This window comes from Anomalospiza imberbis, chromosome 23 (assembly GCF_031753505.1).
Source record: "Anomalospiza imberbis isolate Cuckoo-Finch-1a 21T00152 chromosome 23, ASM3175350v1, whole genome shotgun sequence".
Classification (NCBI taxonomy): Eukaryota; Metazoa; Chordata; class Aves; order Passeriformes; family Viduidae; genus Anomalospiza; species Anomalospiza imberbis.
The window spans coordinates 7,995,180-8,008,666 of NC_089703.1; the positions used below are offsets into that span (position 1 = coordinate 7,995,180).

General features: G+C 50.9%; 1 protein-coding gene across 33 annotated transcripts in view; it reads right to left on the reverse strand.

Moving 5' to 3' along the window:
- CASZ1 (castor zinc finger 1) overlaps positions 1 to 13,487 on the reverse strand; it is a 273,107-nt gene that overhangs the window by 70,602 nt on the left and 189,018 nt on the right. For 2 of the 33 annotated variants that reach the window (XM_068171688.1, XM_068171669.1), the window contains one exon: positions 4,808 to 4,910. The exons of the other annotated variants lie outside the window; for them this stretch is intronic. The gene's annotated coding sequence lies outside the window, so the exon portion shown is untranslated. The remainder of the gene's footprint in view (positions 1 to 4,807; positions 4,911 to 13,487) is intronic. 33 annotated transcript variants of the gene reach the window in all.

Here is a 13,487-nt window from a genome sequence, read left to right on the forward strand (position 1 = left end):
AGTATTACATCAGACCCCAAAAAGAGAAAGGAAAGGGAGGGAGAAGGGGAGAGAGTGGAAAAGAACAGACAAGAGGGAGGATGACAGCAGAAGGGAGTAACAAAGACAAAGAAGAGCAGGAGAGGGGAAGCACAGAAAGAAAAGAGCAAGTGTGAGCGTATGTGAGAGACGGAGCAGGAGAGAGCGGGAGCGTGGGGGGAGCAGGGAAGTGTGCGGGAAGAGCCAGTGTGTGTGCAATAAAGTGTGGGAGTGCATATGTGTGAGAGACTGCCAGCGTGTGCATATGGCAGAGACCCGAGCTAGGAGGAGGAAGACAAGAGTAAGGAAGGGTGAATGATGCCATGACAAGCAAAAAATCTTGGAAAAGTGTAACAAGAAAATAGGGAGGAAGAGAGAAACAAAAACTAAAGTGAAGGACATTGAACAAATGAGTCTGGTGAAGCAAGAGAGCAAAGATGAGAGCGGGGAGGGAGGGATGGGAAATGGAGGTGGGGGCACTAGGGATGGGACAGAGCCAGGGTGAGCATCAGGAAGAGAGAGGAAAGGGAGAAGAGGACAGAAGAGAATAGAGGAATAAAAGAAACAAACAGGGGTGAGGGAGACAAAGATGTCTATTAAAAACCTCAGTGCATAACACAAAATGTCAGGGTTTATAGCTTCATTCTTGGCATTGCTGGTACTGAGAACCCCACACAGAAATGTCACTGCTTGTCATGTTTAATCACCTGCTATTTGTTAACACCTTCACTGCAAGGAGTCTGCCCCTCACCCCTTGCAGGCTCTCCTTTTGGAGAATAAACTGTGAAAATGCCTCTGCCTTGCAGTTCTCACAGGACAGTTTCAGCTGCACCCCAAGCTGGGCAGGGGAGGCCGGGCAGGGCCGGCACTCGGGGCATGGCTGTTTGACTTCCAGATGGGGATTTCGGCACAGGGGCAGGTTAACACATCAGGGAGCAGAAGAATAGGACAGAGGATGCTCTGGGGAGTGTGGAGGATGCTGGGACCAGAGGGAGCAGGTGAGTGAGGTGGGTTTGAAGGGACAGTGACTTCAGGGAAGAGTAAGAGACAGGAGTGGGAGGGGAAGGCTCAGGTCATAAAATCAAGGTGCACAGGGGCACAGAGGAGCAGGGTACAAGGCCCTTCTCCTGTTGAAAAATCCCCTATGCTCCCATCCCACTCCTGTCCTGTGCTGAGCACATATACATAAAATCCCTGAAATCCATGCAAGTCTAGAATTCTCCAATCTGTTTGCTTGAGCAGCAACTGTCACATAAAAGCAAACATCCAAAGCTATTAAATGTACAGTTACAGTTCCTTGTTCTGGCATCTGCGCTGGTGACTTTGCTCCAGTTCCTCCCAAAGCCGTGGACTGATGGTTTTCCCCTGTGTCAGGCACTTGTGCCCATGCTGTCTGCACTTCCCACCCAGCCACATACTGTCTCGTCTGACATCACACAGCACTGCTAGAGAAATTATTTTGAGGTCATCTTTTCCCTACTGGAAAAAGTTTGATTTCTTTCATTTCCAACTGGGAAAAAAAAAAAAAAAAGGAAAAATGCTCCCCTCCATACAGTAGAGCTCTCCCATAGCAGCAGTGAAGATGAAAATCTTACTCTACAATTTTCAGGCTTATGGAAAAAAATTGACCCCCCACCTAAATGAACCAAAATTTAAAGATGTGTATATGAGAACCATTAGTGCAGCTATTCAGGTTTAACCAAAGAATGGTGATCAGCCCTATTTCAACACAAATGAGAACTCTGCTTCAGCACAGTCCTTGCCACACACTCTGAACTGCTTATGTCAGTGTGCAGTGGTTTGGAAGTGCTGATGCCACTGAAGTCAGACTTCCCCCCTTGAAAATGTAGAGAATTTGGGGAGTCAAAAAATTGACAACAGAATGAGCAGTAAGGGGAGCCTAAGTGCATTTACACTTTTTTCATGCATTCAAACAACAAAAAAAGTAGCAGAAGCCATTGGTTCCCTGAAGAGCACAACGCTTTCTGCTCCAGTCCCCCTGACTGCTGGGTGCCAGGTCCTTGTGTGCCCAGATCCCTCCATGGAAATGGCACCAGAGCCAAGGACTGCAGGACCGAGGGGCTTCCTGGAGCTGGTGTCATCCAGATAATAAGGACATGCTAGAGGAGTACGAACCTGCAGAAACTTGGTGCTCAATTTCTCTCCAATCCCTACAACACAACTTTTAAATCCACTTTAGATCCTCCAGGACTAGATGTGGGACTGAAGTAAAACCATCAAGCCCAAACCAGGCATTCTGGAAAGCCAAGCTCCAGAGCGGGCTTGGACCTCACACCTTGGTCTCTGCTAGTGACAACAGGGTGTTTCCACTCCAAGTTGCTTCCTTGCAACAGTGTTTTGTTGGTCTTTTCTGATTGACATCCTCATTAGTTTTCTAAAGCAAGTGCCTCTATCTCAATCTCACATTCTTGAGGAACTCCAAGGATGGTTGGGAAACCTCCTGCACTGCTGCTACTGTCCGTTTCTGCTCTGAGGACAGAAACATTGCTCCTCCAGCTCCTTCTCCAGACACCCACAGCCCCCCAAAAATTCCACAAATAAATTCAAGCCCACAGACAACTGGATTGACACATGAGCCCAGACAGTGACCACTGCCTTCTGCACAGGGAGGGCTCAGCCCAAAACCTGAGAAGAGTGGGTTCTGCCCCTGCCCCAAAGGGCCGGCACAAGCTCCAGGAGCCACCCCAAGTCCTATTCTGGGAACGGGAACAGAACACAGAAGGGCCTCCCACTGGCCTTTCGCCAAGGATAAAATTCACCCTTCTGAACACAGGCCAAGATGATCTAAAGTGACTACTGACTTTTGTTGCCCAACTTGAGTCACCTTAAATGGGCCTATTTTTCAAAGTGTCAGTGCTGAGCACAACTTAGAATCGAGCTCTTTAAGATGCCCAATAGGACAGGTCCAGTCACTGCTGTAACAAGAAAGACCATTATTCCTCTCTTGTGTGACTTCTTCCAGTCTGGCCAGGCCTTTTATCTTTTTTCCTCTCCCCTCCCTTCTCCTTGTTCTTTTCTTTTTCAGCTTTTTATGAATTTCTGTCAGCTTTCCTCCCTCTCCCCTCCTCAAGGTCATGCAGCTCATTTCCACGTTGAACATTTACTCAGCAAGCCAGGTCCTTTCACAGGCTCTCACCACAAATATGCTTTCTGATAAAGTCTGCAGAAAAGAAACTGTAAAACCCAAAACAATGTCAGAAATAAATTTTTAAAATCCCACCAGGGCAAAACGGTGCTGTGACAGGGCAGACTCTTTCAACAGAGAGAGCTAGCAGGTAAAGCACCCCATTTCACTGCAGTTCTGTGACTGTTTTCTTGCTCTCCTATATAGTTTTCTTTTCTGAATATTTTTGTTTTGCTGTCAGTGCTGTGCCACCTATGTGAGTAGGACTGTTATATTTAACCTCTTTTCATCCACAGTGAAACTCACCCTTATTTACAGGCCAGAATCCTCTCACCCATGGGCACCTGCTCCTTCACGGCAGCGACCTACCACCTCAAACCCAACATCTCATCATCTAAGATCCAATGCTGTTTGGCCTCCATGGCCGCTGAGAAATTATAGAGAAAAGTAACTTTGCTGGGTTTTGCCAGTCAGGTCATGTTTTACACCCAGGAGTTCATCTAGCCCAAAATTTCCCAAAGGAAGAGAGGCCACCATCTCATTGCTGGCCAAGTCAGTTTTGGGATAACAAGTATCAAAAGGCTCCCACCTTCCAAGAGCCCTGAGGGGTTCCCTGAGGAACGCTGCCTGGAGGGAAGTGAGCTGAAAACAGTTCTCCTCTTTCTCTCGAGATACCAGGGCTCTGCCTTCTCCTCACTCCAGAGCTGCTGCTTTAGGTTTATTTATTTTGCTGCTTTCTTTTTAGGAGCCCATAATGAAAACCCAGAAATCTGGGGATACCTCCTAGCAGGAGAGACCTAATTCCCAGCGATGCCACCCGCCCTCCACAGTTCTCCCCTGATTTCTTCCTATGGCCTAAAAGGCATCCCCCGCTCTCCCGGGCGAGCAGCTCCCACCCATTCCCCAGCCTACAGCCACTGCTGGCAGGGCTGCTGCGGAGCAGAGACCTGGCTATCCTGTTTCCATGGCATCTGACCTTCTCCTGGAGGCTGCAGAAATATGGCCTTCCATAAACAGGTATTTCCACCTAGGAAAGCCTCAAACCAGTGTGACAGTACTCTAGGCTGTGCTGGCTCAGGCAGCTGGCTGTGAATACCTCGGTGCAGCCTGTGGGACAGTCAGTCCTACTTCAGAAACTGTGCAGAGCCATGGCTCTGCAGGGGAGCAGCACAGCCGACACCTGCAAGAGCAGGTACCTTGGCAAGGGCCATGGTAGAGCTGTTACAGGGACAAGTGTTTGGGTCCACTAGCATCACCAGAACTAAACAGAAAGTTAGAAATTTTCAGACAGTCAGAGCCCTGAAAGAAAATTCAGAAAGAGTACACTGTGATTTCGAGTGCTTTTGTCCACTTGCAACTCTGCCTTAGTGGCACAGCAGTGGGGAGAGCAGCACACTGGTGGCAGTGACACTCTCCTGAGTGCCAGCACACTCCAACAGAGCAGGGCAGGATGCTGTGGGATGCTGTAGGACACTTTGTTGGCCGTCAGGCCCCTGCAGAGGCTGGGCATGAGCTGGGTGTCATCACACTGTGCACAGGCTCCTGTGACCCTTCTGTCTCCCTGGCACAGCCCGTCTCGTCTCACTGAGTGCTGCTCGCCCTCCCTCCCTCCCAGTGCGCACATGGCTTTAATGTTTTTATTACCTGTTTGACTCGCTGCCTTATTGCTTCTCCTCTTAATGGGGCTGTAACCGTGGAAACGAGGAATAAACGGCCACCAGAAAATGAGATGATTAAACAGGTCACCCTGGCAAAACAAACTCCGTGTTCACACAGCCCAGGCTGTGTGTGCAGTTTCTGCCCAGGGAAATGCAGGTGGGAGAGGGTGGAAGGGCTGGAGCAGGCTCCTGGAAGGAGCACACCAGTGAGAGGTGCCTCCTCAGAGAAGTGTGGTCTCTGCCCAGGAGGAATGGTACTGTGAACTTCCCAGCAAAGACACGCAGAAAACGGCAAGGTTTGCTGAGGGAAGATGGAAGACAGCAAGGACAAGACACATTCATGTAACCGGGGAAAAAATAGCAACTATGAAGAGTATACATAGGCTGGACTGAAAACAAAACGTAAGTCTGAGAGAAGCTGGTGTCCTCTGTTGTCCCTGTCTCTGGCATTACCCATGACTGCCTCATGGCAACTCCCAAGGGAGCACTGAGGCTCTTCTGCTTGCAGCTCTCCAGGTCCCTGGGGCACAGCTCCACCACTCCATGTCCCTGCTGAGTGGCCAAGCTGCTGCTCTGGTGCTGCCCTGGCAAAGGCACGGCACCGTCCAGTTAAGCACGGCCAGGACCACAAGGAATGCAGGATCTCATGCAGCACAAACTTGGCTTTCCCAGAGCCAGCTGTGGCCACTGTGCTCAGTGGCCCTTTTCTGAAACTGTGGCTGGGAGGAAAGGGACAGAGCCAAGAGGAAATGACCACAGCCTGGGTTGGTGTCCAGGCCTGAGCAGGTCACCTGCAGCACAGCCTCCTCATGCTGGGGAGCTACGGCTGGTCCACATCAGCAGGACAAGGAGAAGGTGAGGGGGTCCATGTGTTTCCATGCCTCACTGGGTGCTAACATATGTATGAGATCTTTCAGTCAAGTTGAGAGGTTTCAGACCAAATGAGTTTCAAACCAGAATGTTGTTTGTCGAAAACAAAAATAAAACCCCAAAATATATACACTGCAATCAAAAAAGCACAATCACAAACCAACATTTAAAGTAGTGGGGATTCTGCCAGAATCCCCATCCTGTCCCAACCTGTCCAAACCCAGACTCATTGGGTGCTGGCAGTCTGGGAAGAGCAGACTTACTCCACCAAGAGCAACAAATTCAGCAGAAGAAATTGGAACGGCAAAGCTTGGCGCGGTAGAGATGTGAGACAACTGCTTGGAGCATACAGGCAAGTGGTTGTGCTTTCTTTCAAAAAAAACCAGCAGGTGGTTTATGAAAAGGGCCCTATTCTTTAGAGTAATTTGAGCCATATTTCATTGTTTGATAGAAAAATCCTAATATTCATGACCTCCTTTAACTGGAAGAAGTTTGCTCATCTGAATATCAGCCCACAGAAAAATGGGAAAATGAAAAATAGAGTAAGACAATGGAAGACAGGGGAAGGAAAGGGAAAGCAAGACAGAATCAAAGACAGAATGGAAGTCCAGGAGAGTGACAAAGAGTGACAGGTCTGTGGGAATATGGAAAGGAAGAAGGACATAAAGGAAAGCTATTTAGTAAGAAAAGTTAAATAGTGCAGCATAAAAAAGGCTGAGAAAAGCAGAGTGAATGACAGAAAACACAGCAAGAGCGAGCAAAGGAGCTTTCCCCTAAAGTTTCCAAGTGCATGGATCGGCTTGCAGAACTGGGATTCTTGTCCTACTGAGTTTCAGTTAAAAATATTCATATGCAACCGAGAAGAAAAATCAGACCCCCTTTCCCCAGCCTCTGCTCCCTCACCCTCTTCCAATCCGGTCCTCCTCTGCTAACATCTGCTGCCTGCCTTCGGGACATGCAGATGGTAATTACTCCAGGAGCAGCTTCCTCTCCTTTCCCTGCTTGCAGAGGGCCACTTGGAAGAGAGCTTCGAGCCATGGAAAGATACCACACACACCTTCACAACACATGGCCAGGAGAAGGGCATGTGGGAGCCAGGGCATGCCCAGAGAACCTGATAGCACAGGGGTGGGAGGAGGGTGGGTGAAAAGATGAAGATACACACCACACACCAACAAAACATCCACCTGGTCCAAAGACGGGGGGCCTGGGGAGAATCTGCCTTGAGATGTGGAACTGCTCGTGCTCCTCCAGACAGGGGAAGGGGTGCTGGAGGAGAGGTGTGCTGGGGAAGCACAGGCAGCAGGAGGAGGAGGAGGAGGAGGAAGGCTGCCCTGGGTGAGGCAGCTCAGGGAGTGGATTCATATAGGCATGGAGCTGGCAAACACCAGGCAGAGAGGTGGAGCTGCTTTAATGAGAAGATGCTTCTATGACTCAGGCCTCAAAGGGATTGGTACTTTATTATTTTATTTTTCCATAATAAATTATGCCCTGGGATGCCAGGTCCTGCCGGGTTTTTCTGGAAATACCAGACAAAAGCTGGTGTTGCTACCTGGCTTTTGACAGTTTCCCATGTATGGAAGCTGAAAGCTCCTGGTTCTTCCTCTGCTCTGCCCTGGCCCATCCAGTTTTGGGAGCAGGGCTGACAGCACTGCACCATTCCAACAGAACAGCCCAGCTGTAGCTCTTCACCTCCCAGCCTAGGTCCTGGCGAGGTCCCCTTGCGGGTCCATGACAACCCACCCTGGATCCACGGCTGCTGGGATGCCAAACGTGCCATGGGGCAGGCGGGTGCAGGAGCTCCCAGGAAGCTCCGGAAAGCGGGAGCGGGCTCAGCTCTCCCACACCCCAGGCACCCCACCCCGGCTGGAGGGAGGAGCGCTCCTGCCCGACCCCCCGCACCCATCCATGGACAGCAGCCAGGCCTCACTCACTTATCTCCATCCCTGAGCGCCCAGCCCTGGCTCTGGGCTGCACAAGGGAGGATGATTATGCCCACTTTATAGATTAGGAGTTCTTCATCCTACACCAAATCCTCAGACTCTGCCATGTCTCACAGACCTGTTCTGGAGCTCTTTGTTAGTTTTAGGCTGAACCTGGCCCTAGTTCAGCTCAGAAACGCGTGTTACAAAAATCCCCTGTACAGCCGTCTGTCTGAGGCTGTGGACCAAGCTGACACCAAGGCCACCATTCGCCCCAGCAGCAAACAGCGGGGGTTTCACTGCAGACTGGGGGGAGCACAGAGACACACAACACACAGGACTGACACCATACCCATCTTCTCTTGCTGCCAAAAAGGATTAATTCGTGGCAGCGATGATGCAAGTGCACAGGACCAGAGTGTTCATCATGGCAATGCCTTGAGAGAGCAGCCTGGGGAACATGAAGCTCAGCACACCACCAGCACGTGAGTGTCCGGGAGCATGGAGGTGGGTGAGTGTCCAGGGCAGACGTGCATGTTCAGGACAGAGTGACAGGGATGTAGGTGTTGGGTGTGGGGAACACCTCCAGAAATGTGCCACCGGAGCTTGGTGTTTTTACTGATTTCACAAGAGAGGCTCTGCTAAAATGTCACCTCTCCAAAGCAAAACATGAGCATGTTGGTGAATCATCATTTCACACCCCAAAACCAGGAATGGGTGGCAAAGCTCTCTAGTGAGGCACCAAATCCTCAGGGGATCGTCATAAAATGCACCCAGTGACCTTAGTGTTCCCATCCTTTTCCCTTGTATCTCCTGTTCTCCACCCTTTGCTTTCTCTTGCCAACCTGCATGGGTTGTTCAGCTTTTATTCCAAGCATGAAACTGCCTTAGGACTAGAAGCTTTAAGCAGTTTCCCAGCCTCCAGAAATTTTCTGGTTTTGTTTCTCCATAACACAGCAAACAATTGCTTTGGTACCTAGCCACCACACCTAACTCCCAAATGCAACAAGAACTTGGAATTCTTTGGTAAACTTATACAAAAACATATTTTATGTGAGTGAAACGCATGTTATTTGTTCACTGTAACTATTTCTTCCTGAAGGGACTTGACAAACTTTTATTTTCTGGAAACATCACATGAAAAAAGACGGAAAGTCCCTTGAGAAAGAGGTGAAGACTGGTGCCAGGTTAAAACACTGGAAAGAGATGTTGACAGCTGGAGTCAGCCTCTGAGATCTCTATGGATGGGCAACAAGGGGCTCCACAGTTTGGGTGAGGGAAAAGCATCACCATCCCACTCCAAAACACACTCTGCTCTGCAGATAAAGCCTGTGCTTACATGGAATAGCAGTCCAGACCCTCACCTGTGATCATCACTACTGCCTGTTCCAACCAGCAGGTCCTGCCAGGGACCAGAAGCCCACCCACAAGAGCTGCACAAAGCAGACGAAGCCCCAGGGTACCAATCCCAGCTGTAGCCCTGCTCTGTGACCATCTGTCAGCCCAAAGATGGGCCTGTCCAGAGAAGCTTTGCGTAGCCCCTGGGCTTTGCCCATCCAGGGACTGCCCTGTCTCCCTGCCAATCCACCCTCTTGCAGCACCCTGGTGACCTGGCCCAGCCCTTCACCCACCTGTGCCCTTCAAGCACCTGAGCACTGTGCACCTTCTACATCCTTAAGCCAGTCCCAGCTACTGCTCCAGCCTGTGGATCACTGGTCAAGCAGGAATGGGGATTAGAAACCAGCAAGTGTTTCTTTTGTCACCAGTTTCTTCCTTCTTCTACCCTGCAAGCCCTCAGAGACAAAACAGGGAGCGACAAGGTCCTGGTCCAAGGGGCTCTCCATCCTCAAAATGGATTTTACCTGTCTCTGAAAGCTGCCTCCATCTCTCAACCCCCATAGCTTTCTCCCTAGGGAAATCAGCCTAAAAGGGGCTAATGGAACAATGTCCCTCTCTCTCCCCCCTCTCATTTTCTCTCTTTTTTTTTATTAGCATTTGTGGAATTTATTCCCAAACTCTCCTAATCTTTCGTACACAACCATTTGATTTGCATAACCCAGCCCCCTCTCATAAAAACTGGCTGCTAGTTTAATTAAAAAATGTAAATTTGCTGTCATCTCGGGGCCTAGTGAATTAGGACGACATCGGCATTTTTTATTGCTGAAGACGTCCAAATTGATCCAGTCCTCACTGAACCGGAGGGGAGGAGACGGTGCCGCGTGGGACTTTTGGCTGGAGGTTCTGCCCCTCCCCTGCTTCCAGCCAAGCCTCCTCTGCCCCCTCTTTGCTTTGCAAAGTGCAGCTGAGGACGAGGACAGTGGTTCTCCCAAACCTCAGCTGGATCGGCTAGCACGGCCCCTGCCGTGTCAGCACTTCTGGGAGTTGAGCCCTGGGTGGCACCTGAGCTCTCCAAACCTTGGGAATGGCTGCATCTTCAAACCCTGGGAGGAAGGGAAGGAGCCCAGGTGGAGGTGGGAGATGCAGCACAGGCAATAGTTATCTTCACCTACTACAGGACTTTTCATTACTTTCCAGACACTTTCAACCAACTTTTCAGAGGGCGCCTAAACTGTAGGCTGCACAGCAGCCCAGGGGCACGATTTGATGTCAGAGGGAGAGTCAAAGTGGCCACAAAGGCTCTCGCTGGGAGGACAGCCAAGTGCAAAAAGTGGGACAGAAAAGGCTGTGTAGGCAAAGCCCAGAGATCCAATCGCAGGAAAGAGGGCTCCGGGTAGAAGTATAAACAGTTTAGCAAAACAGAAAGAGAAACTGATGATATGGAAACTACACATCAAATATGTGATCCCCTCCAGTCGAGATATCTGTGCCATTCCCAGCCAGTTTCAGTACAAGTTCCCTCTCCCCCCTGGGACTCTGTGTCTCAGAGCAGATCGGTGTAGTACCTGCACACATCAGCGGACCCCGCTCTGTCAGTGGCAGACCTGGTTTAGAAGGACTCATGAGATCCAGCAGACAGAGTACAAGTGAGGAAACAGGAGTTCATCTCAGAGATCAACTTTCTGGCCTTTTTGTGAGTTATCTCTCTATAGTGCCAAAACAGTAGACTCACTCCTGTGGACTTCAGGCAGCTCTGAAGCATGTTCTCCAAGTAATAGCTGGGTGCTGCTTATTCCTCTATGGGAAGGTTAATCCCTGCCCTGCTAAAGCCTTCTCCCAAGGAACAATCTTTACTTGGTAGGCTTAATCCACCCAACAAGTATCTCACAGAACTACTGGAAAGAGACATGAACACCCAAACCAACGGCCTAGGAACCTTCTGCAGAGCATGAGCTCAGGAATGACACCAACCTCAACTGAGCCAATGTCTCCCAAACAGTCTGGTCAAAAAAACCCCAAACAAGTTGTCACCAGCCCAAAGAAGGTGTTTCTATCCACTGGGTGTTTCAAACAACAGCAGTGATTTGACAGACACAAAATGACCCTTTTAGTGGGAAATTGGGTATTCGTCCACCCATTTCCCATAGGCGTGTTGGTCCTCATTCTGAGGTCAGTTCCTGTAATCTCATACCAAGGATAACTAGGCTGGGGAACAGTTTCCCAAAGGAAGTGACAAGTACCCAGTCAGTCAAGGTATTTAAAGGCAGACTCAAAGAAAGTCACATGTAGGGAACATCTTGCCACATTCCTGCGCAGATGGACTCAGTCCACAAATTCTTTTCGGCCCTTAACCATTATTAACACTTCTGGTCCTAGAAGGTCCATGCATGGACTGACTGAGCTGAGAAAGCCCTCAGCAAGAGCAGACTGTCAGACCCCACACATGGAGTCCCTCCCGGAAAGAAACCCCTCTGGACTTGCCTCTGCCAGCTGGCATCTCGTATGAGCAACCCTCGGGCACTGCCTCTGGAGAGTCACTGCCCGAGGGCTTGGAGGGAATTCAAGAGGCAGACTGAGGGAGATAAGCTGGCCCAAGTAGATAAGGGTTAGAAGTGGTGATTATGGGGCAGGTCTTTGCCCCAAGATCATGACAAGACGGGTTCACCCACACACAGATCATAATGCTGACTTAAAGAGATCTCCCCGGTCCTCATTTCCATGGCTTACTGCAGCCCCGGGTTCCCACACCGGAGACCGAAGCCCACGTGTTACCTGGGCGCAGCGGTGGCAAGGCTGAGCACTCATAACACTTCTGGGGGAAGGAGGGTCCCTTTTTTGGGGAGGGGAGGGCGCGGGCTGGGCAGCCCCTGCTCGGGGGAGCCCCCCGGGGCAGCGGGCAGCGCTCCAGCCGGCAGAGGGCACTGCAGGGCCGGGGCGCAGCCCCGCCCGCCCGGGGCAGCCCGGCCCGGGACGGCCGGGCAGCGGCCGCCGCTCCTCGAGTCGGAGATCGGGCTAAATCACTGTTTACTGCTCTTTGAAGCATTTGCCCCCCTGCAGTTTCACCGCATCCTTAACTCCCGAGCTGCCCACGCAGCATCCCAGCCTCTTGATCGAGAAGGGAGGCAGCCACACGCCCACGGCTGCACCCAGGCAGAGCTGGCACTTGACACTCACAGGTGGAAGTGGCTCTGGAGCCACTCGGTTCCTGATATCAATGGTAAAAATAAGTAAATAAATGGAACAAACGACGGCAAAATTATCCTCTCACTCACAATATCAGAGTACATAGTTCAGGCCCAGTCAATCATCAACCAGTTTATTACCATCTTACTCCTTATTAAAAAAAAAAACAACACACACTCTCTGGCAGTAATTACCTGGACCATGGCACATTGCCAGCACAGACCTGTTTGGCTCATTGCTGCCATTTGTTTTTTAAATGGCAAAGAATGGTTTACACCATTTTGGAGGAGCAGGTGTAGTTGTGTTAGCCAGTATGGGGCCATAGTGGTGGGACCTGGTCCCAAAGAGGGAGGTAACATCACCTAAGGGATTGATTCCTACCAAACTCTGAATTTGTACATTTTGTCAAGTCTAAATGAGACTCTGATCCAGACGGTCCAAGGATTGGAAAACCCACCAACACTTTGAGTTTTGCAGCTCCTGGCTGCAATCACACTCCAGCCTGATGGAGACCTGTCCATCATCACAGCCAGCAGGGCCACCAGCCCAATCCAGCCTGGTCCAGCACCAGGCCGGAACCTACTCCCCCATCCTGATACCTGATCAAAAAGCAGTGGACGAGCCACAAAAAGCTACAATCAAAAACACACCCAACCCCAATACTAGGGCCTGTAATCTAAAACCAAAACATTGCCCCAGCCTGGCTACCTTTCCTCCTCCCTGCATGATGTGAAGGGGTGGGGGAGGTCTCATACACCTCACATGGAAGGACAAAAACAAACCCATCCCAGATATGCCCAGGCTGAATAAAACCAAAAAACAACTCATTAAATGTAATAAGCAGCCTCTTCATCTGCCACTGCCTTGTCCCAAATAAATTAAATTCCTTTTCATTTAGGCAGTACAGGAACCTGACAAGCAACCTTTACCACCGACACGCCAGAGCTCAGGAGGGGGGAAAATATGAAAGAGAAAACAACCCACACAACTTACAACAAATACAAAGGCAGAATCATTTCAAAACCCCCATAAACTTCCCCTCCGCATCCTCTCACGGCCAGCCCGCTTCTCGCCCCGCTGCTGCGGCCCGCGGGGGCCGCGCTGCCGGGAAGGACCGACGGAGGGAGCAGAGCCCCCGGCCCACCTCGGCGGGGCCGGGAGAGCGGGGCCGAAGGGGCGGCGGGCGCGGGAGCAACTTCCGTAAAACAAGTGAAAGAAGCAAAGTGAAGGAGGCGGCAAGTCCCCCGCCGCACCGCGCCGCACCTGGCGCGGCCCCCGCGCCCCGCTCCGCCTGGCCCGCAGCTCCGCACCGCGCACCCGCCAACAAAAGTTTCGGTGCGGCGGCGGCCCCGC